The sequence below is a fragment of the Columba livia genome, chromosome 2, assembly GCF_036013475.1.
Source record: "Columba livia isolate bColLiv1 breed racing homer chromosome 2, bColLiv1.pat.W.v2, whole genome shotgun sequence".
Lineage (NCBI taxonomy): Eukaryota > Metazoa > Chordata > Aves > Columbiformes > Columbidae > Columba > Columba livia.
This window is the reverse complement of record NC_088603.1, coordinates 66,796,684-66,822,382: the sequence shown is the minus strand read 5'-3', so window position 1 is coordinate 66,822,382 and position 25,699 is coordinate 66,796,684. Positions and strand designations below refer to the sequence as shown.

Sequence of the window (25,699 nt, the reverse complement as noted above, 5' to 3'; positions counted from 1 at the left end):
CTGTTGCAAAAATAAACACTTTTTATTTCCTGTGTGAACAGCATGACAAGCATTGTACACAGGAAGTTTTGCTAAATACCAAATACCTGTGGGAAGGGAAGGGAAAGTGGTCAAGAACAGGTATGTGAGGGGTGGGTGGTGGGATGGAGAGGCTCTGCCCTTGCATCACATCTTGCTAAGCAAGAATGGGGCTCTGCAAGGCAGTGCAGGGTGTCAGTTTATGGATCTGGAGAGTCTTTAGAGCTGCCATCTTGTTTTAAACTGGGTGTCCTCTGCGTCAGCCTGAACGGGAGCGACAGCAATAAATCATGTATCCAACAGCAGCATTCAAGATGTTAGTTGTGTTTTGGTAGCACGGGGGCTCGGGGTTTGTGGCACTAGATGCTCTGTAAGACCAAAGTAGGAAATGTTTCACACTCGGGGTATTTTACAGTTTGAGTCTCAGAAGATGTATTAGCACTTGGAAGGATGACAATGAAGCCAGCAATGAGAACTTGGGTTTATATAGGCCAGATATTTGCACAGTCACAATAGATGATTCCTCTGCTTCTCTTGGGTATTTCTAATCTCCAAGTATGGTAGTCCAAGTGCTTTACAAGTCACTGAGTCTGAAAAAGACTTGACCAAACATTTTTCAGTGGAAATATCTCCACTCCTATGCAATGACATTAGCTGAAGATACATGGAAACAGAAATCAGTTCAATTCTCAGCCCTTGTGAGCTGGGTAGTGCATTTAGCTGTGGAGCTGTTCTTCAGGTCAGGGCATAATCATATCATGTCAGTCTCCCTGAAATGGCTGTCTTGGGTTATTTCCAAGGGTTGCAAGGAGTTCCCTGTCTGCTGGCACTAGACATGTGGCCTTATTGAAATGTCTCCTTCAACATCCAGAGGCTGCGGTGTGTCACACTGATACATGTTTTTACTGTAACACTCACTCAACAGCAGCTCTCTGTGACAGTGCTTTTCTAATGCACCGACATCCAAGGAGATGGATGCCTGTATAATGTTACTTTCGTTTGCATAGCTGGTCTGATAAAATGAATATCCTCCCACAAAGACATTATGTGAGTGGCTTATGACAGCATGCAGGATTATGAACTTCAGTGCTTATTCTACCCAGGATACATACATCCCATGGATGTCCTGTTGCAAGCATTTATTCTGGAAATGAATGGCTGTATGTGGTGTGCACAAAAGGATGAATCACTTGTGCTTGGTCACAAATGTGAAGGAAGAGGTACTCAGGGTCTGTCCGAGGTTAGAGGATAAGCAGGGGAAATTTTCAATGCAATAAACCTAAAGAATAATTAGCGATTTCTAGGATCATTTTGGTGGCTTCTTTGGGTTGGAAATGCCTTCAAAAGCACTTAGCAAAATTTTCTGTCTAGTCAATACTATTTCATATGGGTAGCATTTGCTAGGCAAACAGATGTGAGATTTTTATGCAGTCAGCTTCTGTCTCTCCCGCTATCAGGCATGGTCTTTGCTTGTTTGTGCACAATGCCATGGTTTCTCATCCACTTTGTGTCTGAGTACACTACCTGCAGCTGGTCAACCTGATTTGGGATTTACCGTGTGCCTGCCAGCCCGGAGAAGACATGAGCCCTGCTAGAGGATGCACTTGTAAGGGTTCACCAGTGACAGAGGACCAAGCGTACATGCAAATCTCACTTCTTTGTGTGAGGTGATCTTCAATGCTGTGGGAGGAGAAAATAAAAAGATATGTGGAAAGCACAAAATGAACGAGTCAGCTATACTGTGGCAAACCATAATCCGGCCAGGAGAATACAGGAAGAGAAGGACTTTTTAAGCTTGACTTTTTTTTTTTTAATTTTTAAAAAATATATGCTTCTCTGAACAGCTATTTTATAATGAAACAATAATTGCAAAGTTGTTTATGGTGCCCATAAACACACATATACCTATACATGGTGTATAAGGGCCTGACCCAAGTCAATTTGGTCTGCAGAGTTGTGTGCAAGCTTGTACTGGCTGGGGGATTTGCAGTCTCTTTCATATTGCATAAGCAGTATTTGTAGAGGTTACCTTTTGCCCAGAAAGGTTAATTCCTCTAGGCTCCTGCTCTGGTAAAGGGGAACAGAGGAGGTCCTCCTAGGTGCAATCTGGAGCGGCAGTGGTATGGGAGAGCTTTTCTATCAACAGTGAGGGTCGAGGCTGCTGTGAGCCTGAGTCAGCACCCTTCACAGGGAGATGTGAACTCGGAGAGGCCAAGTTGTTGTTTTCTGTTTTTTTTTTTTTTTTTTTTTTTTAGAGAGACATGCATTTGAAGCTAAGCTTCTAAACTCCTAATTCAGCGTTAAAAACAGACACCTGGCTGTCCCAGCAGCAGGTTGCAGAGGGGCTCTCCTGCTTGCTGCAGGGTGATCTGAGGTCCTGGGGCTGTGCTGCGTTTTCTCCCGCCTAGATCCACTCAAAGCTTTGGCTCTGTTTCACAGCTCTTCATGGAAATGACTCCTCATTCTGGTAGGGGTTCAGTCTGTTTCTCAAATGATAATGTAATCCAGACATGAACTGGCAGAAATGTCATGAGACTTCTCGTTCTTGTGTATTTCCAGTATGACTGAGCTCAAAATATCCTGAGAAAGGCAGGCTTGGCATTTTTTCTGATGAACTGACACTGACCTGATAGTTTATTGCGGTTTCTTCCCCAAAATATGGTTACATAGGAAAGAGACCAAAGGATCCCTTTCCCATCCCTAGCTTGTTTTCCAGCTGTTATAATATTAAAAACTGTTATTTTTCCACCCTGTATTTTAATAATTGCTGCTCTATCAAAATACAGTTGAAGACCACCTTTAAGCATATGTTAATGTTAACTTAAAACCTATCTACCTCTGAACCATGTGTAAGATAAATTTCAGGAGTCTTAGTGCACCAGGTAGGAGAAGAAAAATGGAAGTTTAATGTAGCTGTCTGAGTACAAATTCAGAGGGGTCCTTCCTCTCTCAATATATGGGCAGCCTAGCATGACTTACCTCCTTCTGTGTTGGCACTTAAATTTACATCCCAGAGTTGGGCAGAGTGAATTGCTGCCATTATTATATTTGTGCCTTGAGACAACAGAACCCTACTTTCTCTCTGCCTCCCTGTTTTGCTCCAGTTGCAGATAGCGATTCCTGATATATCCCGAATGATGGAGGGACAGAAGGTGTTTCACAGGCTTTTTTCAGTCTTGTCTGTATGCAAAGTGGAGTACTCATGTGGCACAAGAACAGCCATTGGGAAAGAGACTCTGATGATGGGCTGGGGTCAAGTACTGTGTTTTCTGAATCCTCTCACAGCTGGGCAACCTGTGTGCCTGACTTAGTGAGCACAGTTGTTGTGGCCATCAGGTGATAGAGAGGGACCTTAACACAGATCCTGGCCCCTTTGTGTGTAATCTGCCACTTTTTGGAGGAGGAAAGGCTAATCTTGACTTTTCTGCCTAACCTAGACAAACTTCCTCAAGAAAGAGATCCCCTCTTGTGGAAACCAACTAGGAGACACAGGTAAAAAAGATGACATAATTTCTTCATATGTCTTTCCAATGTAGTGATAAATAGGTACAGAAAGGTGCAAGTGATCAATCTGAAGTCTTGCAGGAAAACTGTAGTAGAGCAAAGAAAAAATCCTGCTCTTCACCCTCATAGCACTGACCTCCCTGTGAGCTTCTTGTTTTCAATCCCTGAACCAGAATGGCAGCATTTCACACCACATATATCCATATTTTTTTGGAAGATATAAGGTATGAGGCACTGGAAGGCCAGATTTGCTGTTTTTTTCCATTTGGGCTGCATTTGCTGTCTGTCTTTTCTAATCTTGGCCAGGCATTTCTGCTGTTCCCAGATGTTGGTCCTCAGCACCTAACTGCCAAGACACCAGCACAGATGGGGTCATAGGTGCTGCTCGGAGAGGAGTTTGGGAAGAAGCTTTCTTCCAGTTTCTACTTCTCCCAAACATTTCTCAATGGCAGTGGCATGTGTGTCACCTATGGAGGGCTGAGCTGCTTCTTCCACAGAGAAGGAAGTGTGGGAGACAAGCAGGTGAACCTTGTCCTACTGGTTTTGAGCTAGTGGCTGGGCTGAGCTAATATTTTGTATATGCCTGATATAAAGTCAAATGCAACACTCAGTCAAACATATAACTTTATTTTTAAAATCAGCTTAGCTTAGGTGTGTTGGTAATATCTGGCAATGACGCTCCACAGAGAGTTGACCTGCTGCATGCTTGTTAGAAATGCAGAAAGGACCATCAGTGCCAAGGCTGCAAAAGCTTTGTACTATAAAATATCATAGTGTAGCAGGTACATCGCAAATCAATACTACAGAAGAGTTTGAAATACACTGTGTAGAAATATTTACAGACCATGGAGATTCAGAAATATTGCTGGTGTGGTTGGGGGAATCAATACATGAGGGTAATTACGAAATGCCACCTTCTTCTGAGGCAAAAAATATAGGTCCCCATCCTACCTTAAAAGCAGTTACTGTGGACCTTTATAAAGTTTCACTGAAACCAATGGGAAATTTGAGGGGTTTCTTTTCCTCAGCTGAGTTGTCTAACTGCACCCAGTATTAGGTTACAGAAGTGGGTCCCTTCTAGTTATTTTAAGGAAAAAAAAAATCCCAGAAAACAGGAAAACTCTGAGATGATAAATGGCTGGAGTAATAAATGTTTAAAACACAGAAAACTTTAGAAAAACCTCTAAAAACAGTTCCTCAGGTTTTCATCTAGCTCCAGGTTTGATTCTGGAAATGCAGGGATCAAAATGAAGTATGTCATTTAGGATTTCTTTTTTTCTTTGGATTTCTGTAGGTCTTATTTAGTTTTCCCTGCTAAAGCAGATGTAGGGATGATAACACTTCTGATGGTGTTTCATTCATCTCCTTCTATGACACAGTGACTTGTTTAGTGGATGAGGGAAAGGCGGTGGATATTGTCTACCTAGACTCCAGTAAGGCCTTTGACACTGTTTCCCACAGCATTCTCCTGGAGAAGCTGGCAGCTCATGGCCTGGATGGGTGTACTCTGCAACGGATAAAGAACTGGCTGGATGGCTGGGCCCAAAAAATTGTGGTGAACAGAGTTGAATCCAGTTGATGGTTGGTCACAAGTGGTGTTCCCCAGGGCTCAGTATAGACGCCAGTTCTGTTTAATCTCTTTATCAGTGATCTGGATGAGGGGATTGAGTGCACACTTAGTAAATTTGCAGACAACACCAAGTTGGGTGGGACTGTTGACCTGCAGGAGGGTAGGAAGGCCATACAGAGGGATCTGGACTGGCTGGGTCATTGGGCTGAGGCCAGTTGGATGAGGTTCAACAAGGCCAAGTGCCGGGTCCTGTACTTGGGTCATAACAACCCCAGGCAGTGCTACAGGCTGGGGTAAGAGTGGCTGGAAAGCTGCCTGGAGGAAAAGGACTTCAGGGTGTTGGTCAACAGCAGCTGAACATGAGTCAGTAGTGTGCCCAGGTGGCCAAAAAGGCCAACAGCACCCTGGCTTGTGTCAGGAATAGTGGGGCCAGCAGGACTAGAGAAGTGATTGTGCCACTGTACTCGGTGCTGGTGAGGCCCCACATTGAATTCTGTGTTCAGTTTTTGGCCCCTCATCATCAGACATTGAGGTGCTGGAGCAAGTTCAGAGAAGGGCAATGAAGCTGGTGAGGGATCTGGAGCACAAGTCTTGTGAGGAGCAGTTGAGGGAGCTGGGGCTGTTTAACCTGGAGAAAAGGAGGCTGAGGGGAGACTTCATCACACCCTGCAACTACCTGAAAGGAGGTTGCAGCATGGAGGGTGTTGGTCTGTTCTCCCAAGTAGCAAGTGATAAGATAAGAGGAAATGGCCTCAAGTTGCACCAGGGGAGGTTTAGATTGATGATTAAGAAAAAAATTATTCACTGAAAGAGTTGTCAGGCATTGGAACAGGCTGCCCAGGGAAGTGGTGGAATTACCATCCCTGGAGGTGTTTAAAAGGCATGTAGATGAGGTTCTTGGGGACATGGTTTAGAGATGGACTTGACAGTGTTAGGTTAATGATTGGATTCAATCTTAAAGTTCTTTTCCAGCCAATATGATTCTATGATTCTATATAGCCTCTACTCATAGTTGCTGAATGTGAGTTATGTGGCCTGTCAAATATTTTGGAGAGACTGTATTTAACTCTTTGGTAGGAGAAGGCAGCTCATCCCTGCAGTAAACTTACAAGCAGGGTGGAGCTGGAGGCAGCCTGGCCTTGGCTGCTTCAGTTGCTAAAACTCTTTCACACTGTGCAGTAGTGTGGTCTGTGGTTGCTGTCTGGTAAAGTACGGCCTACAGAGGTCAGATTCCATGGAGTCCTTTGGTTCTGCAGACACATGAGAACATAACAAACATCAAATTTGTGCCTCTTCCATTGGTCTGAATTTTCTGGAGCAGGGAGAATATGGCCTTGATACCTCCACTGAGATAAACAAAAGCAAGTTTTAGCTAGTACACATCAGAAAGTAACATCTATTGAGATTAATCTGAGCTTAATGAAGGCTTCCTGACATCTCCAGTCTCCATGGCAGAGAGTGCTCTTGTGATGGTTCTGTGCCATTAAGCCAAGAGGGAAATACATTTTTGCAGGTGCTGCTGACCCCACAAAGGTGCTGGGGGAATGCAACGCTGCTGTGTGCCCATGCTGTGAGACAGGAGGAGAGGTCTCTGGGTACTTCCAGGAGAGCCAGTGGCAGTACTTCATTGAGCATCCTGCCGCCGTGTGAAGCTTCTCCCATTAGAGCTGTCACTTTGGCATTAGTTCTGTCTGACAGCATGGCAGAGCTGCAGTGAGGTCATCTACCAGCTAGTGCTCTGATGTTGCCCAGTCAAGATGGCACTGCTAGCCTGATCGAAATGGTGCCTCAGCAGAGTGTGTTGAAGGGAAGCCATCTCCAGAGGATGGAAAAGCCAAAGCTGTGAGGTGGACAGACTTACAAGAGAAAGGGGTGAGTTGTGGGCATGTGTTGCACCAAGTCTCTTTAGATGGTAGTTGAATAAAGAGAAGTTACAGCAGAACCTGCAGGTTTGGAAGCAGCCAAGAAGGAAGAGCCAAAAAATCTGGAGGCAGCAGAAGCTGAGCTTCTGTGAGCACCAGAGACCAGTCGACCCAGCCCAAGCATATTGTTACTGTTTTATTAAAGGGGTTGATTTGGAGAATGTTGTGTTTGCAATTCAGCATCATGCCTTGGAGCCTTGATTTCAAGCCTTTATTTATATGCTTAATTGTTGCTATGGAAATTCAATATTTAAAGAGGTAATTATTGCTGATCTTGTTGCATGTGTCCATTTCTGATGTCCAGCTGTTAGCTCTTTAGCTCCAGTCTAGCAGATTAATTACTACTATTGATTACTTTGAGCTTCTCTCTTCACACCTGCAGTCTGTGTAATTAGCCGGTGGCCTCCTCTGAAAATTAGGAGCAGTTTCATTTTGGCACCTTGCCATTTCTCAGCCATGTGCATTACACTGATGAACAAAAGCAAATCTATTTTAAATAGAGATATCTGGGCAATGAACTCTTTGTATTTTTGAACTATCTGTGGATAACTCAAATTATACCATGTTAGCAAATATTAGACTCCATTGGAAGACCACAGATAGTAAAAAAAACCCCAAAAAACAAAAAACCCCAAAACAAAACAAACAAAAAACCCAAAACCCACAAAAACCCAACAATTCCAAACCACTGATATTTGTTCTGAGTGTCCACCAGTCAGTGGTGTCCTCGCTTTTTGAAGTTTATTGTCCATAGTGATTTTTGCACTAAATGGGTCCCAACTATTTGAGTGCAATCACTTCTACTTTCAACGTGCTTTTCTGAGGTGGAATTGTTTTTTCCCTGCTCCGTGTGTGAGATTTTTCCTGCTGTTCTTCCTGGATGCTACCAGGGCATGTCAGAGGGACATTAAGCAGGGGCATAGGAGGGTGTGCCCATATCCGGGAGACCCTTATCTATCCTCTCCCTTTCCAAGCACTGTGCTTGTTCCTGGCTATTTACTGTTTTCCAGTGACCCCCCAATGACCATGCCACTTCTTGGAAAGAAAAGCCTGTTCTGAACTTCCCTCCCTTTGCACATCAAGGAGGAAAAGACTGAGGGTCTGAAGGCTTTGTTTTAAGAAAGAAAATATACTACTTTTGCCAATGGGGTCATGGCTTCCTCCTCTCCAAAAAGAAACCTTTTCTTTATGTGAGCCAGGTTGCTAAGCACAGGTCATGCTAACATTGTGTGATTTCAACAGAAGCAGCGTGCTGGGAGAGTGAGGGGTGAACTCTGTCTTTGCTCTCTCTGGGTGAGCATCCAGTCTAGATTTATAGCAGACCAAGGACAGCCCAAAAGCATGATATGGGTGGCCTGTGAACTGAAGTATGCTGAAATTCAGTGTTTAGGAACTAACTTTAATATTAATGCTGCGTGACTGGATGGTCTCCATGTATCAGTGGTTTAATGTGCTGTGGTTCAGGGTGGTGAGTCTCCAGAGTCAAGGTGGCAATAAAGATGTGCTCCACTTCACGGGTCAAACGCCATTCCAAAAGTTGAGAAGTTTTGGGGAAGGGAGGGAATTAATCTCTTTTCTGGTTGAGTAACATAGTTGTTTTAGACTATTTGGTACAGGACTAGCCTCCAGACCAGAAGGTCCCCAGCTGGAATCTCATCACCGCCACTGTTTCTAGATTAAATTCTAAATTGTGTACTGTCATTTGGAGGCCTTCTGTGCAGGGTCTCACTGAGTCACCAGTTATTAGGAATGCCTCCTATTATCGCAGCCCTAAAAGCTATTTGAACAGAAGCCTAATGTGACTGTGATTTCCAAGGACCATTTGCTGTTATTGCAGCTCTGCTTTGCTGTGAGTGAGAGAAACAAACCAAAGTTGCTTTCAGATCACATGAAAGGGAGGGACAGGGAAGCAGTGGAACCAGAGTGACATTCAAGCTGCCAACAACCATAAATTCTCCAAAAATAAACAATATTTTTATTAACTAGAGCGGGGTGATTTCCACTGCAAGAAAACGAATGGGTTAATTTTCTTCAAGCAGATACATTTCCAGGATTCTGTAATTCTTCCCAGTTTTCTAAGTAGCTGCAAAAAGCAGCTGCTGAGGAAGTACATGGAGCCTATGCACTGCTCCACCCTGTGGGCCAGAGGGACCTCCTCTATAGAAGTGGAGGACATACCAGAAAAGCAAATGTCAGCTCTCTGGGAGAGGAAGGCAGTTACTTGTGCGCACAGAATGGGAAACTACAAACATAAATATTATTCTGAAGGCACACAGGTGCATGTGAGAAGTCTATATAATGTGGGAGAGTTTGGAGTCTGAATAATATAGTTTAGGGGGTGGATTTCAGAGTGCTCTCGATTCTAATTTATTGCTGTTTTTTTATAAGACTTCTTAGTCCTAAGTTCCCTCCACTAAATGAAAGTGGATTTTTGCCCGAAGAAGGGCTGATTAAGGTAATAGTAAAATAGGTCTTTTGTAAAGGATTTTAGAATGTGTGCTGTGAACAGCTTGCTGCTGTTTAGGGGTACTGATGTGAAATGGCATTGATCCATTAGAGCTAGTGGTTAAATGCTGGTTGAATATATGGCCAAATATTTGTATTAGTCCTGGGTAATACAGTTGTATACACAACTCAGCCCTGACTATCCCTTATCTAGCCTAGTGCTGAGGTATTTGGCAAGGATAAGGGGCTACGTCAGAGACACTATTCAGAGCATGAGGTGCCAGACGTCTTCTTCATATCAGATGGTCTGCAGCCAGCTGCGCTTGCAGAAGGACAGACGGCTGGTGAGGGAGAAGACAACTGGAAGCTGGGACCATTACAGGAAGGCAATGGTGCTGCCAGCTATTTGCCTTCCCTGTTCCCAGCTGGATATATCCCATCTAAGATGCTGCTGTACTGTCTCAAGCAAACAGATTAGCAAATGGGAAGGAAGTTCAGCTAGCTGTGGGGTAACAAATAGGTGGCCAGACAGAAGAGAGAGCAAATGTCTTTATGCATCCATGTTATGTATCCAAGTGTTCACAGCACTTCGATTTGGCACAGGCTGAGTCATGGGGGTGCTTTTGTGGCTGTCTTACTGTACTTTGAGATCTCTGAAATTTAGGGCTGAAGTTTCAAAGATTTCAAAGTAGCCAAAATCCCACCTACTGCAGCAGGGGTCATGGTCTCTGGCCAGTGAAAGGTGCAGAAAGGTCATTCCTGTGATGATTGTCTTTTGGGTTCAAAGAGTAGCAACTGATTTAGTTCTGCTGAGAAATAGCAAACCAGCCTGGAAAAAGTCAGGTCTGCATGTACAATGGAACTGGCTTGGCACCAGCTGCCTATGTTGCATGATTTAAACCACCTATAGGCCTTGCTTTGACCTAACCAAGATGAAGCCTGGGACAATTTGCTCCTACCCACACAAGAAGCTGGATCTCATGGCTTGGAGGTGCAGGTGAGACATTCATTCCCACATTGATGATGAGGCAGACCTACCACACCTATGGTCTGTGTCTGTATGGTCTGTGTCTGTGTCAGGGCTAATGTGCTGAGTAAAAGTGGTGACAAGCTGGAAGACTTCTGGGGCAATTGCCTTCCTCCTGGAAGAAGATAAGGTCACTGGTACCACACCTTTGGGGTTGTTGGTAAGAGAAGTGCTCTATCTACAGCCTGTGACTAAAGCTGTGATTAAAGGTAATGAGTGTCTCATCCTGAAATAAAATAAGTTTGCTTAGCTAACCATTCAAAGGCACCTACTGGCATTATCAAAAACTTCTGAGTGGCCAATTCAAGAGGATCTGAATATGTGCACTTTTAGAGATTGCCGCTTATATAATTCTGTTGCCTGTATTTTTAGATGTGTAAACAGTCTGATGTGTTGCTGTGCTTAGAGTATGTTAAAGATGTGACTTGAACAGCCTATCACCCTTTCTGAGAGGTCTTGTAATTCAATTTCTCATCATTGCTGGAGCTTTTTTCCCCATTTTACTAGATTGAGAGGTACTGCCTCCTGCCACCATACACTTGTGTGGCTCTCAACACAGCTAGTTCAGACTGAAGTCCTTTCAAAACACTAGTAAACAGGAATAAGTGGATAAGATATGTATGCAATGACGAAAGTGAGATGCTCACAGCTGGCAAGTTGTGTATCAGAGGTTTGTAGATTTGGAGTGCCCTTTATTTCTTGACTGTTTGTCTCAGTGCACTGACTTTGTTCATATACTAGGTGTTGCATTTGGCCTTTGGCATCAGCCTATGCAACTGTCACTGACTTCATCTGAAGCTGTGCTGAAGTGCTGTGCTGTGTCATCTCTTCCTTCCCCAGGAATTAAGTTGTTTGAATTGTTATGTGTGTGATCCTTCTCCCACCTAAGGACACAAGGTGTTTGCACTTTGTCAGCTTTTTTTTTTTTTTCCTTTAGTCAGTTTTCTTTCAGTCAGGTACAGCTGTGAGATGCTTTTAAGCCCTGGTTGTGTGTTTTTGTTTTGTTTTGTTTTGTTTTTTCTCTTATTTTCTTCACCAGTCCCATAAAAACCTGTTGCCATTACCGGATAGGACACATCTGGGAGCACAGAGCACTCAGGATAGGCTTTAATCTCTGATCTGCATTTGAGGTGCTTGTTAAGTCTTGCTTCTCTGGGCTACCAGCTCAGGAAACCTTACCAACCTGCTGCCTAAAGACTGCTCCTGCCTGATTTCATCTACCTTGCTTACCTGGAGCATTTATTGTCAAAAGCTCTCCTGACAGGAAACATTCTGGATGTCATGAAGTATCCACAGAGATTAATACGATATTTGTCACCAAAACATCTCCCAAAACCATTGTACTGATTTCTGTGTCCTAGTTGTCCTGCATCTGTTTCCAGCCTCAGACTATTACCTTTTAGGTAAAGGGGCTGATGTAACCAAACTGTCTCTTGGTGTCTATTGCTTAATAATGTGGCTTCTACGTTGTTCATGAGCAAAGGAAATAACATGGTGCTATAAGGATCCTAGGAAAATGGGGACAGTCTGGGTTCTTTATATGACTTCAGGATGCATTTAAAAACCTTGTACTGCATTCTTGATGTAAAATCGCCTTCTTGAAAGCATTTATTTTATAAGTCACACTTTTCCCTCTCAGCATATAAATATACGTACATGACATGTACTATGCATGACATACATGAGAGATTTTTGTCCCTAAATAGGGAAAATGTAGGTTGGTCTGTGTTTTCATGAGCCTATGTGTCCCATCCACAGTATCAGCTCTCACCCTAATGAGCTGAAGCTACATTAGCAAAATCTCAGGCAGATAAATTGACATTAAACCTTGGTTTGATGATCCTAGTAAGACATTCAATTAATTCTATTTTGCTACAAGCTAATTTATGACTTTGTGTTTATGAAAAAAAAAAAAAAAAGTTGGATGTACAAATCAGTAGGAGACAAGGTAATGAATTATTCTACCTTCCTTCATGCTCTTGTCTTCACACTTCGCTAGTATAAGAATGGAAGAGGAAATATGAAAGAAATGTCTTTTGATGTATGAAATGTGGGTATTTTCTCATACTGTGCTGTATCTAACTGGTGTAAACACATAATCAAGCCCTCTAGGAGATGCTAATTAGTGCAGTAAATGTTAGTTTATTAATTGCCATTACATTTCTCTTTGTTTCACGAGCGAATGTTTCTTTTCAGGAGAACAGATTTGATACGGTGCGTCTGTAGAATTTGTTTGTGTTCATGGCAAATGAAGACAAGTAGCCTAGCAAAGCTGTGATGAATTAACAGCAGTCCATGCGATCAACGTTCCTGTAACGGAGTCCACAAAGTGCATGGGCTTCTGTGTGATCTGAGAAGAAAAACAACACAAAACAAAAAGCCCCAGAGGATTTGATAACAATTTTCTGCTCTCTCTCTCTACTTGGTGTGTTTTTAATGAGCCCTCCAAAAGCACAGGTAGTAAAACTTTCCCTTTTTGATGTGGCAGAATATACTGCCAAGACATACTGCAGGAGAGGTACTTCAAAGGCAAACAGCCAGCAAATACAATTACATTAGGTGAGGCTGCTGGGTATAATTGAGTTCCTCCCATCCTTGGAAAGTGATAGAAGACAGTCCCTTAACAATTCCTTCTTCCTGCTTCTCCAGCTTGTTGTTATCAATCAATACTTTCCCTGTGATGTTCACATTTGTAAACTATACCGTTATCACATGCAACGTTGCCTGTGTTGGGTACAGCGAGCCAAGATTATGCCTACTGATAGATAATATAGGGTCAAGTGAACAGTCCCCTGGTATGCAGCAGTAGCGTGGGCTGTGGAGAAGGCAGAAGGAACATCCAGGGGTCTGGAAGCCATCCCTTCCCCTCTTGGGAGGTGGCCAATAACTGCTGGAAAGGCTCCTGCAAGTGGGATGCTGGTGCTTCTGGGAAGCAGTGGAGTGGGCTGTGTGTGTTGAAGCAGGTTGGTGACCCAGGAGGACCAAGGTGGGAAGTGAATTTGCTGGGTGGATCTAGAGCGTGGCTTGACTGAACTCTCAGGACCTATTTTTAGACTTGGTATGGGGAAAAAAGCTCTACATGTTTTTTATCACTTTGCTTGTGAAGCCAAAACATAGGAGGAGGTTTTTTTCCTTGTGTTTGGAATGTGAGCTTTTGTTTTGTTTTCATGGACTTTTGGTTAAAACACAACTAAACCTAAATATCTCTTCATAGTGCTTCCCCTGCTGAATTAGCTCTACAAAGTCTTACAATACAAAAAAAAATTAATATCTTTCACCTAGACTTTTGAAAATGCTTTTAAATTGTTCTCTTTAATTATTTGCCTAGGTAAATTTCAGTAGGCCACTGAAAATATGAGGCTAGAATGCTCATTTGATCTTTATCTTTGAGAAAAAAGTTGCTTTGCAATCTCGTTGAATAGCTTGAGTCCTTAACCCCATTCAGGGCAGTTTCTAGTTTGCATTTTTATAAAAATAACAAATCCTATGTCAGAAGCATCTAGCTTGGACTTCTCTGGATGTCTGTTGAAGAGTCAGGATCCTTTTTGCTTCTTTCCACTAAGGTCTTTCCTCTGCGCTTCATTTACTACACACGTCAAAAGCAGGCATAGCTGACTCTCTTCTGGGACTCTGCATGGCATCACTGGGTGCTGCTGCTGCAGGTTTCCATTTGCATGAAGCCATCGATTTATTTTCTGCTGATAAATAATCATAACTAGCATATAAAGATATAGTTCTGTGCTGACTGAAGCACTGAATTAGAAGGTTCTGTCCAAATGTTTCCATGATGAGTAAAAGAAAAAAAAAATGGAACACCTTTTTATTTTTCAGATTAGAAAGATTTAAAAAAAAAAATCATACTGTGGTGTTCAGTGTATTGCTTCACCACAGCTCGAGCAAAATTCCACCTTTTTAGTAAGTGGACTTTTTTGCTGGACTCTGGTGGCAGAAGTATGGTAGAGGATGGACCTAGCTTAGACATTTGCTGGAAATCTGGAGACAGAAACTGATTTGTCCTCTGAGACACAATCCATATATGCAGAATCTATCTGAATAAATGAGCCCCTTACTTAACTGGGAACGTACTGTATATTCCATCTGCAGACTGAATGATTGCTCCATTTCAAGCCTCCTGACTCCCATGGAGCCATCTGGTACATGCTAGTTTGTACGAATAGGTGAGGATTCCTGCTAACACAACAGCCTTCAACTAGGCAGAGTGCTGATATTTAGCACTCTGCTTCACATCTGCGTACAAAGCTGTAACAAAAACCAAAACATTTTCTGTCTTTAATGTTTAAATGAACCTTCCTTTTTCTCCTGGAAATTCAATTGGGACAGGAACAATTAATACAATTACATCAGAAAATTGGTTGAGCTATTAATACATCTAACTAAGCAGAGATTTCATGTTATATAGCATCGTGAATTTTTTTCCCTCATTGCTTGCTTAGGGCTGAGCAGAAAGGAGGGTGGAAGAGGGGGAGAAGGTGTGTGTCATACAGATACTTTTATATCACTTTGAGATATTGTCGGAAAATAAAGCTAATGGATATAATTAATGTCTGTAAGCAGCAGCAGCCCGGTCATAGGGCTTATTAATAGATATGTAAAGGCTGCATCATTTTTGGCTGCCCTGCTGTGCACAAGATGTCTATATGGCATTGGCAGTCTGAGGCTCAGCACCACAGAGAAGGTGCCTCGGTGGCAGCTGTATCACTCCAAAGGATTTTAGTGAAAGTGGATGGAACAAGTTGAATAGGGGAAAAAGGGAAGTGGACTAAAAGGCAAAGGCTGCCTGTTTTATTCTCTGGCACCCAGATCTACAGACATATTTAAGACACCTAAGACATAGCTGAGGAGACCTGTGTGCTCTTTGAAAATTTAAAAAGAATAAAGTGACATCAGATCCCTCTTTTCCCCCAGAGGCCCCCAGAGCCTGGAGGGGAAGAAGGCCAGGAGGACTTTTCAGCTGCTCTGTCAAATGTGCTGCTGTCCTGGCCTGGTGTCCCTCCTGCCTCTGGAGACTGTAGGGAGCTCTCAGCTCAGAAAAGTCCCACCGCACCTTGTTCTCTACAGAGTTTTTGCAGTGTATAGGCTACTTTGGCTTAATCTGGGGTGAGAACTTGCATCTGTAGTAGACACCTATCTGGGTTTGGTTTGACTCTATTTATTTATTCATTTATACATTGGAAACAATGGTGGATCTTTCCAATAAAAGTATAATTTTTCAGCCACTCGTTCTAGCTCCAGCTTCTGATGCATTCTGACTAAAGAGGAATCAATGTGAATAGTGCAAGGACTTGTGTTTTCCTGTAACAGGGTGAGTACATTGTGCAGTCTTGTGTTTCACATCAGTGCAATCTCACTTTGTTTTAGTAAATGTTACCCCTTAGACATAGGATCACTTACAAACTGGGGTCTGTGCTCACATGTCTGTTGCAAAATACAGCCTGCTAAAAACAGCTGTAAGGAGCTCCCTTTGTCTGGTTGGGGTTCTTCACTTAAGTGCTTGTGGTGCCTGATTAAATTAGTAATCAGAGATATAGTCATGCTACTTTGTGACTCTGAGAGCCTTGATTGTGGATTATATTTACACACTGCAATTTCTTTCTAAATGGAGCTCTTTGTATTCAAGGACTTTAAGAGTCTTTCAGCCGTTGATAAAATCCAGTTTACTACATAGAATAGTTCTTGCAGTGGCGCCAAGTTCTTGGACAGGCATGTTGTGTAAATCAGTTTTTCGCTTGCACAATAATATGGCTATGTAAAAGTTCACGTGTGATGCAGTGGTTTTGCTGACCCCTTGCACTGAAAAACTGCGTGGTGGCAGACTGGCAGATGCATTGAATGCCCTCTTGTCATGTTGTCTCAAAATGACAGTTTCCTTTCTTGTTAACACAGGGAATGGCTTGAACCAAATCCACATAAATGGTAACAACAAACCTTGTGGTTTTTAAAGCACCTGCAGGGATCCAAATGCTGTGGCCTATATCTGGTCAAAACAATAGGGCTGGAAAGGCAGCCAGCCTTTACAGAATATTTTGTTGTGTTCAAAGTCGATGATGTGTGCTAAGCCTGTGGCTCTGTCCCATACATTTCGGTATCAGAAGCAGGCGGGAGATCTGATGACTCTGCTGATTTTGAGACTCCAGAACCCTTCAGATTATGCCTATGGTGGCAACCCTTTTGGTGGGGAAGCACCTGATTTAAATTTCTGCTTGTCCTGTTTGGAACAGGGACAGGAGACCTGATCTGCTGCATCAGCCCAGCTGCATTGACTTGCAAAAGGGTGCAGGGAAAATGAGAAGGACTTGGCCCACTGTGACGAGGGGCTCCAAAGTGGGGGAAGGCTCGGGCCAGTCTGTGTTCTGAATCACCTCAGAGTGGGCTTTAGCCCCTAAAGACTTTCTCTGCGCTTGACCAGAAGTTTCACTCTGGTTTGGAGGAAACTCTCAGGAATAGTTTGTTTGTTTGCCTTGCTTTATTATTATATTTTTTTTCTTTGTTTCCTTCAGCTGGAAACTGTTGGATTCCTATGAATAAAATCTTACTTCTTTTTCTGGCAATATTTGTTTCAAGCTCTCTGAAAAAAAATCTGTCTAGCTTTAGTAGGTACTTTAGTGGCTACAGTTGAATATCTTACATTGATACTAACATGAAAGTCCTGTTTGTAAATGTATTAGTGGGACTTAAAATCTAATTCTATTCCTTGCTTTGCTACTCTTCTGCAGCAGCACTTCAAATCTCTGTGCTTCACTTTCCCTTTCACCCACTCCTTGTCTTCTCCCTAAAAATTGTTTAGAACTAGATTTTTATTACTTCCTTGGGATAGAAAACCAAACTCTGATCTCACTCAGGTTTTTGTGTTGTCATAATGTAAATATTATTCAATTGAGTACCTTTAGTGATTATTTTGAGGTATCCTACCAGCTACAGTAGCCATTGAGTCTATTAGGATGGTAAAGCCTTTGGATGAATTAACAGACCAGATGAACAGACACAGCTCACACACTTGCAACAAAATTAATTATTTTCAGAAAATGATAGTACCCTCTTGCAGTTTGTTGGAATGATGCTCCTTACTGGCATTTTCCTTCTGCCACAGACAACTGCAAGTCCGCCCCCTAGTGAACGGAACTGTCCTACAGGACAGCAAATGGATCACGAATGCTTCTAGAGTGAACCCTCTTTGAGTGCAGGGGGTTTCCATTCAAACAGCTGGAACTGCATTTGCCTCTTGTATTTTCTCTTCCAGCCTATATGTGGCTACAAGCTTGTTGAAGCAATCTGCCAGGAAAAAAAGTCTGAACTGGTGGAAAAAAAACAAACCACCCTTGCATGATAGCAGCTTGTATCCTCATGTCTCTCATGAGACTCTCATTCCCATCCCTGGCCAACAGCAGATGCTTGCTGAAGGGTGACACAAGCATGGTGACAAACATCTGAACACTTTCCTGTGGATCTTGACCATGACTGGTCATGGCTCAAGCTGGTGCAGGGACCTGCCAGCAAGAAGGCAGCTATCGGTGGAATGTGTACCTCCAAAGACAAGCCTGACAGGGTGGAGGGGAGGACGAGGAGGCACACACAAACGTGGAGATCGGGTGTCCCCCGGGCAAGCTGGAGCTTGCCTGGGGCATTTTTTAACAGCCATCTCCATCTAACTGCAAGGTGCTGTCTCCAGTATGGCTTTGCCCGATCACACTCAAACCAGCCTTCCTTCTTTAAGAGCTATTTGAAGACACTGGTGTTATCTGGTTTTGCTACTTGTTCTTTTTGATAAGTGATGTTTAGTGAGCTCATCCTTCATAGGACAAATGTGACTGTTTTAGGATTTGGTCTCTGCCAGGTGTTTGATTTGGGCTTTCCCTGAGCTTGGCTCAATGTTCCCTGAAATGCAGGAGCTTCAGGCTACCCTTCAGGATAATTTAGGTACAAAAAAGTATGGCACGTAGGTGTCATCCCACCCAGCCCATTTTTTGGTGCATAGAGCCTTGCTGTAATCTTGAAGAAACCTGTTCCCAGGGGCTCTGTGTGTTGTTCAGAGTTAATGGTAAGACATAAAATCCTAACCCAGGATTCTCCCTGAGTCTGAGTGCCTCTGCTGGCAGCCTGCTGCCCTTGCTTCAGGTTTCTCCACTTCATGCATTGAAGTGCTTTTATTTTTTGTGACTGGATGTAATGGGACTTACCTGGTCCAACTGCTAAGCTAGGTCAGCAAAATAATCTTGAATCTCTATGAGAATTTTTCCTATTCTACCGCAGTGACTGGATTAGTGCTCCCCTTGCCAAAATGTTAACATCTCTTCCCTCACGACCAGAGAAACCCTAAAACCTTTCAAACCATGAACTTAAACTGCCATGGTCACCTCAGTTTCCATCTTTTGTTCTGATTAATGAGCTTTTTTTGGGGGGGCTTATTGCTATGGCGGTAGAACTGCTTGTTGGCTTGCATGGCACAAATAAAGTGGGACTAAAATTGTGACTGCAAAAGTTGAAAGGCATACAGTTACTGGGTGTTTGTTAATTCCATCTTTGCGAGAGGATAGCAGCTGCTTTTCTTTTCTTTTTTAACAGATGGAGTGATTTCTCATGTAGTGTTACAGTAATGACCAACGTGACACAGAAGGAAAATTCTGTGACAATATGGTGAGCAAGATCTTATTGACAGCTCCACTTGGTTGTAATTTGTAAGCTCTATATTGTTGCTCTATTCTTTTTATCTCCCTGCCTCCTCCCCACCCCAAATGCTGCCTGTCTTTTCTGCCATATAGAATTAGATTTCAAGTTGAATGAACAGTTTAATTTTAAGGACTCTTAGCTAAAAGCTGTTCAGAATCTTTACCAGAATTTACACCCAATCATAACTTTAAAAAACTAAAAAAATCACTACATTGTGAAGTGATGGTGTGAAAATTATCTCCTATTTCATTTTTCTGTTGAAATGGCTGCCTTGATTTCTCCTGTAGCAGCTGACAGGGACAGGACTTACTTGGCACAAGGTAGCCTACCCTAGCACAAAGGTGGTGGCACTATGGATCGGACCAACACAAGGGCACAGCTCAGGTGTGTGGACCATGAATGACCAGGGAAGAGTGGTTGTACCCTGCCCTGTGATTAAACAGTATGCAGGGGCTGGAAATAAGCCCAGGGACATGATTACCAACCAGAACCTGCAGCTTCTGCCATGCGTAGAGGTGCTCAGAGCAAATGCTTCCATCTACTTGTACAGGAGCTGAAAATCCAGCTGGAGACACCCACCCAAAGCCCCTCTTTTGCAAGGCATGGTTAGCTGTGTGTCATAAAGTAAAGGGCTTTCAGTGTTCTCATGAGCTTCTCAGTAATCTGTATGGGGAATAAGTCACAAGGCAATATATCTGTGGAAGAGCTGGGATGTTGTTCTACTCTTCCTTTGAATCTATGAAGTTTGAAACTTGAAAACAGAAAGTGAATGTTTGTTAGCATGATGCTGTAAAAAGTACACCAGAAATGTTTATAAAAGAAAACTTTATGAAATAATGATGTGATTTGTATGAGGATGATAAGGAGCACAAACAGAACAGTCCAGTGGATTCAGCAACAACCTAAAGCTGGAACTTCAGATAATATTGTGCCAGTGGGAGGACAGGTGGAGCTTGTATGTGCTGCAATCCTGACTTTCTCTGAACCTGTCTGAGGGGTCTATAGTCATCCTTACTCCTGACATGTGTGGGCTGGCAAATTCTGCTCTTGGAAACAACTCCCTAAGAAATAGTCCCAGGGGCTGGTTTTCATGCTTGCTACCAAATGCCAGTGACTCTTACAGTCCTGTTATGCGCTGTGTACAGTGCAAATGCAGCCATTTCTTGATAACAGGGAGAAATATCCCTAAGAGAGACATTTTCCTTTACAGTCCATAAGTGAAAATTACTTTGTGTGTGTCCTGCACACACAAAATGAGGCTGTTTGTATTTCTGTAGCAGATTTGTCTTTAATTTCTGGAACTGGTGGAAACATGCGATACTGTTTTTTTTCAGAGGGTTAGAATAGGGGGGGATTAGACTGATTCTGTATTTTACATTAACTGCCTTTTAAAATTTCTCCAAATGAAGGGCTACCAGCCTGCTGCTCAGTGACTAATAAATTTGATTCATCTTCGCTCCCCACAGGGTTATCCTCCTTCTTACTAATGTTTGACATTTTACGTTTTAATTAAAGTCACCCTCCAAGCAGCAAACCACTAAGAATGACAGATATTCTTACTGCAACAAGATATCAGCAGAAGGGCAATTCACTAACTATATCTTCAATAGTGCCTTTCACTTATGCTCTACATGACCACCCAATGTTTGTGTGCATATGTGTGTGAGAGACAAGGCAACACCTATCTTAACTTACAGGGCATTTCAGTGTCCTAAGATGCTATCAGTGAATGTCTGAATTTAAGTAGGAGCTAACAAGCAGGAGCAAGTGGGTTTAGGGAGTAGTGGTACTTGGCTGGTTCTGTGCAAGCACACATATGAAGTTGTGTAGCTTAAGACAAAGGAAGGCAGGCAAAGAAGAGCAAAGAAATTCAAAGCTGTGAAAGCAATCACAATGAAAATGTTGTAAATGGCAAGTCAGCTGCTTCCTGGCTGCCTCAGGTGTATCTGAGGGACTGTTTTTATGGGACTTCCCTGTAGAGAGAAGCAGAATAAAGAAGGACTGGTGGATAAACCTGGTGGATATGTGTAGAGGGGGTGTTTCTGTAATGGCCTGTACTAATGAGCATGTTAAAATATCAGCACAAGAAGCTGAAGACCAGGCAACAAAGCTGGTGTCAGCAACAACATGGAGGACATGGTTGGTGGGAGGAGAAGCAAGAGGCTAGTGTGCACAGGTGTAGGTGTGAGGCATGTGAAGCTGGATACCAACGTTGCAATATGCATGGAAGGAAGAGGAAGTAATGCTACGAAATGGGATGCATACCCTTTGCAGAGGATAGTCTGTAGGCCTCTAGAAATGTAGTAACAAAGACCTAGAAAAGTGCTTTATTTGAACAGAAAGAGGGAAAACCTGAAAATATAGCAATGGAAACTTTTTCATCTGGTCTGTACACAAGACAGAGAAAAGATAATACACGGAATCTGGGGTACAGAGCTTGATAATAACAAGATGGTGAAGCCAAATGGACAAAGATGGATGCAGGCAGAGGGACAGCACCATGCTGTAAATACATTGGGGAATTGGTGCCTGACTCTGTACAGAGAGACAGAGGAGAGAAAGGCATTGATCCAGTGGTTTGAGAATGGCATCAAATCCAGAACGAGCCCTTCTGCTTATGAATTTCATTTAGCTCTGACACAGAGCTCTGATGACACTTGTCCACCTTCTTATGATAAAAACCTTTATTTTTTTTCAGACGACAGTGATTGTGAAGAGAAGCTGCTGAATTAATGTAACCAATTGACATGAGATAAATGCTTTCTGACCATCCACAGAATGAGGGGATATTTTTCAAGTTTTAGATCTTTCTGCATGACAAGAGGGAGACGGAAGATTAAGTGATACACTGTTTAGAAGCAGAGTGCTCAGTTTACATTTAACTAATAATAGATGTGTTGTAAGTAAGAAACTAAGCAATTGTACCTAACATCATCAATTATTTCTTAGTATAGTTGTATTGTATGTCAAAATTTTCAAAAATTGTAATGCGTATGTGATAATTGTGTGAATATAAGAAACGCAAGAGCATCCAGTCACTGGAGCACTTATGGAGAATGATCCTCAGTGTTCCCCAGTGCTGATAAAATAAAGAATGCCACTCAACAGTAAAACTGACTCTGCTCTTAAGTTTATTTCTTCATTTCAACTGGACGTGTGTGATGTAAAAGGTGCCATCTTTCCTCATGTAGTCTAAGAGCACATGGTTATGTTGGGGGAAGGCATTGACAAAACTTACGCTTCACTTGTTTCTAACCTAATGCAACATCTTGACTCTCACTGGCCTCTCCTCCTCCATCTCAAACCAGCAACAAAAAATATTTTTCTCATGTATATTGTGTCTGCTGGTATTGAGGATTTTTTTCCAAAAGTCTTTAAAAAAGACAGCATGCAGGAGGAACTTGCGAAATCCTGCAAGTTATAGGCTTGTCTGGGCCTTTCTGTATTATGATACAAACCCCAAAGGAATAGAAGAGAAATGACAACTAGCTTTCATGTGATATTGTGGCTGCCCTTAGGAGATGAACAGTGAAATATGTGACTTTTGAAGAGAAACATACGTAATAGAGAGGCAGAAGGCTTAGATGTATCAGTGTGAGTATATGGGGAAAGAGAAATCTGAACACAGTGCGGTTTGGTATTCACAGCTCATTTCTCCTTTCTGGGACAGAAAGGTCAGAGAAACACGATACTTCCTCTTAAGCAGCATTGCCAAAACCAGACAAGCAAGTGGGACTAACTGGTTTCCTCTAACTCCAGGGAGAGACCTGTGTTTGCTGCCTACCAGCTATTCCAGCAAACCAAAAACCCTGTGATGTGTCCTCTTGGTAACAGCAGCTGAGTGAATAGAAGGTGTTATAAGAAAAAGAGTTTGTGTCTCCCCATGACTTGGTCCCCTAGGAGGGAATTTAATAAAAATGGTAGAGCTGCCTCCTTCTGCCAGGACATCTGCATTTTGTGTGGTGGAGGTGCTTATGCCAGCCCTGGTATAGTGTCATGGACTTCCTAAGGGCCATTGCTGGGTGTCTTTGTGTGGTTATGGTGGAAGCGATCCTGGATGTTTTCAGAAGCAAGGTTCTTTTAAGAGTGTTTCTGTGTCAAAAGTGCAAGGGTTCGTGGATGTTCTGCGAGGTTCTCTAAGTGCATATAGGTACACAAAAATAGGAAGCAGACACCGTCTCTCAAGAAAACAGGTACAACACTGTGCAGATTCTTTTACACTCTGCCAGCCATCCCTTGGACATGTTGAGTCATGGATCATTCTACACAAGTATGTGGAAAGAAAGAAATCAAAACTAGCTAAACAACTTGAATTTGAGGTGGATTGATTAAATTGCATTAAGTCCCTGTGTAGATGTTCTTGTTCAGAATTAAAATAAGATAAGCCACATAAAGGCCAAGTTAATTCTGAGTAAGATAAGTCTCATAAAGGCTAAGTTAATTCTGAAGGAGAATATGTACATAGAGATTTAATGCATTTTTAACTAATCCATTTTAGCAGTTAATTCAGATTAACCGTACTCAGTGTTCCTCTCTGGGAAAGCCCTTCAAGGGAACAAGACAAGGTAAAATGCGAGGCTCAGAAATGCAATGTTTTTAAAGATCCAGCACTGTCAATTACAAAGCAGATAATTACCACCGCGGTATTCCTGAGTTGAATGGCTGCACCCAGAATGACCCATGTTAGTGCTGTCAGAGGCAGCAGCGGTCCTGCGAAGGACTCGCCAAGGGCATCCTTGCTTCCAGAAAGGTGGTGTAGGAAACAGTGTGGTGTGCCATTGAAGCAAGGGCTAACTCACTGCTATGAGGAATTTCGATGGTTAAGGAGACTTCTGTGATAGCAAAACGCATCCTCCTCACGATGAGTGTGGAGCTGGCTGATACCTGTGCCTGCTCATTGTTGGTGTGCAAGGGAGGCAGGATGCAGTGTGAATCTTAATGGTTCGTATCCTACCTGGAGTGATGTATTCTTGGCCCAAATACTATCTTTGCTCCCGTGTGTAAACCAAACGTTGCTTAGCCCTGTGCAGTCTCTTCTTTAGCTTAAAAAGCCAAAATGTGGAGTTTAAACTTTATTATTGATTTTAAAAATTTATTGTGAGCAATAACTTAAAGGGAAACAGGAGGTTACGAATAAATAATAAGGTGCATAGGTGTACAGGGAAAATACAGCAGTCCATAAATATGGTTAAGAACTCAGCTGTACAGTAAAAAGAAGGGGTATAAAAATGTAGACAACTAAAGCAATATGTGTGCAGAAGAATAATAATCTACCATGAATTAAAATATGCAAGTATTGGGGACTAAGTTGCTTTTACTACTCTATACATTTTTTTTAAGTACCTAGAGGCCTTCAGGTATGAGTGCTAAAATAAAAATATTATTATTATGGATTTTGAGGGGCAGATGAGTTGGAACTCAAGGATGTCCCCTGTGCCTTAGCTCTGTTTCATGTAGTTAAATGCTTTGGGCCAAATTTATCCCTGGTCTGCTATATTTACTGTTGAAAGCACTTCAGAAAAGTGTATATTAAAGCTATATCTAAAGAAGCACTGAATTCTGAACAGACATCCAAAACAAGGCAATAAAATCAAAGATGTTCTCTCAGGTCATTTTAGTTTTGGGTGAGGGAAGCAATTGCTCAATCACATCGGTCCAGTGAATCTGAAACAACAGTGTGTGAAAAACATGGTGGCAAAATAATGTCTCCATGTGGGACAAGTGCTAACGCTAATCACTGGCAAGGCTGTTTCTCGGTTTTTACTCATGGATTTTATCCTAATTTTTTCACTGATTGCTCTTCTTCCCCAGTGACCCCTAAGGTAACTTTTCTCCCTGTTTCACAGGGAAATTTGAGGCCAAAGTTTTTGCTGCATTATGAAGTTCATGTAGGAAAATTATTCATAGTGCCCATGTGCAGCAGCCTGCAAAGCAGTGGTGATTTTCATGCAGACAATGAAAAGCTAGGGCTGAGCCTTGGAAGATGACATCAAGGCTGCAGTATATCTGTATCTGCAGCCTAAGAGGCACCCTGAGCACACCTGTAGCAGCAAGTGTGTTTTGCCACTGTCAGTGTCAGAGATGGCTTGGGCAATAGTATGGTAATTAAGGCAGTGGTGCTGCTGGGGCACAGCTGCAAGCAGTGACAAGAGCCAAACAGACCAGCTCTGTGATTTCCTTATCTGTTTTAGATTCATCTCCCATTTGCTTCAGAGCATTGGGCCTTCAGGAACAACCTGCATGACTTTGAGGAGGTGAAACAAATATTCAGGAAAGGAAAAAGGAAAGGAGGGGAAGACCTCAGTTTTCCATCCTTTATTTTATCCATATGCAAGCTATTTCTGCAGAGTTTGGTAACTCCTGTGTCCAAACAAGCCAGTTAAAATTTGTGTGGAAGAGCTGACGTTGTCTGTAGCCTTACTTCTTGAGCAGCCATTTGCCTGCAGCACCCTGGTCCAGCTGTGTTGTCCTCTTTCCTTCAGAGCCTCCCATGGCAGGGCTGCAGCCACATGAAAGTGAGTATGGCTG

General features: G+C 42.6%; 1 long non-coding RNA gene across 1 annotated transcript; it reads left to right on the top strand.

The window, feature by feature from the left end:
• The first annotated feature begins 96 nt into the window (after positions 1–96).
• Positions 97–25,277, top strand: LOC135578830 (uncharacterized). The gene is made up of 3 exons (XR_010470961.1): positions 97–15,809; positions 19,067–19,138; positions 21,870–25,277. It is a non-coding gene; the product is annotated as an uncharacterized LOC135578830 (long non-coding RNA).
• The last annotated feature ends 422 nt before the right edge of the window (positions 25,278–25,699 follow it).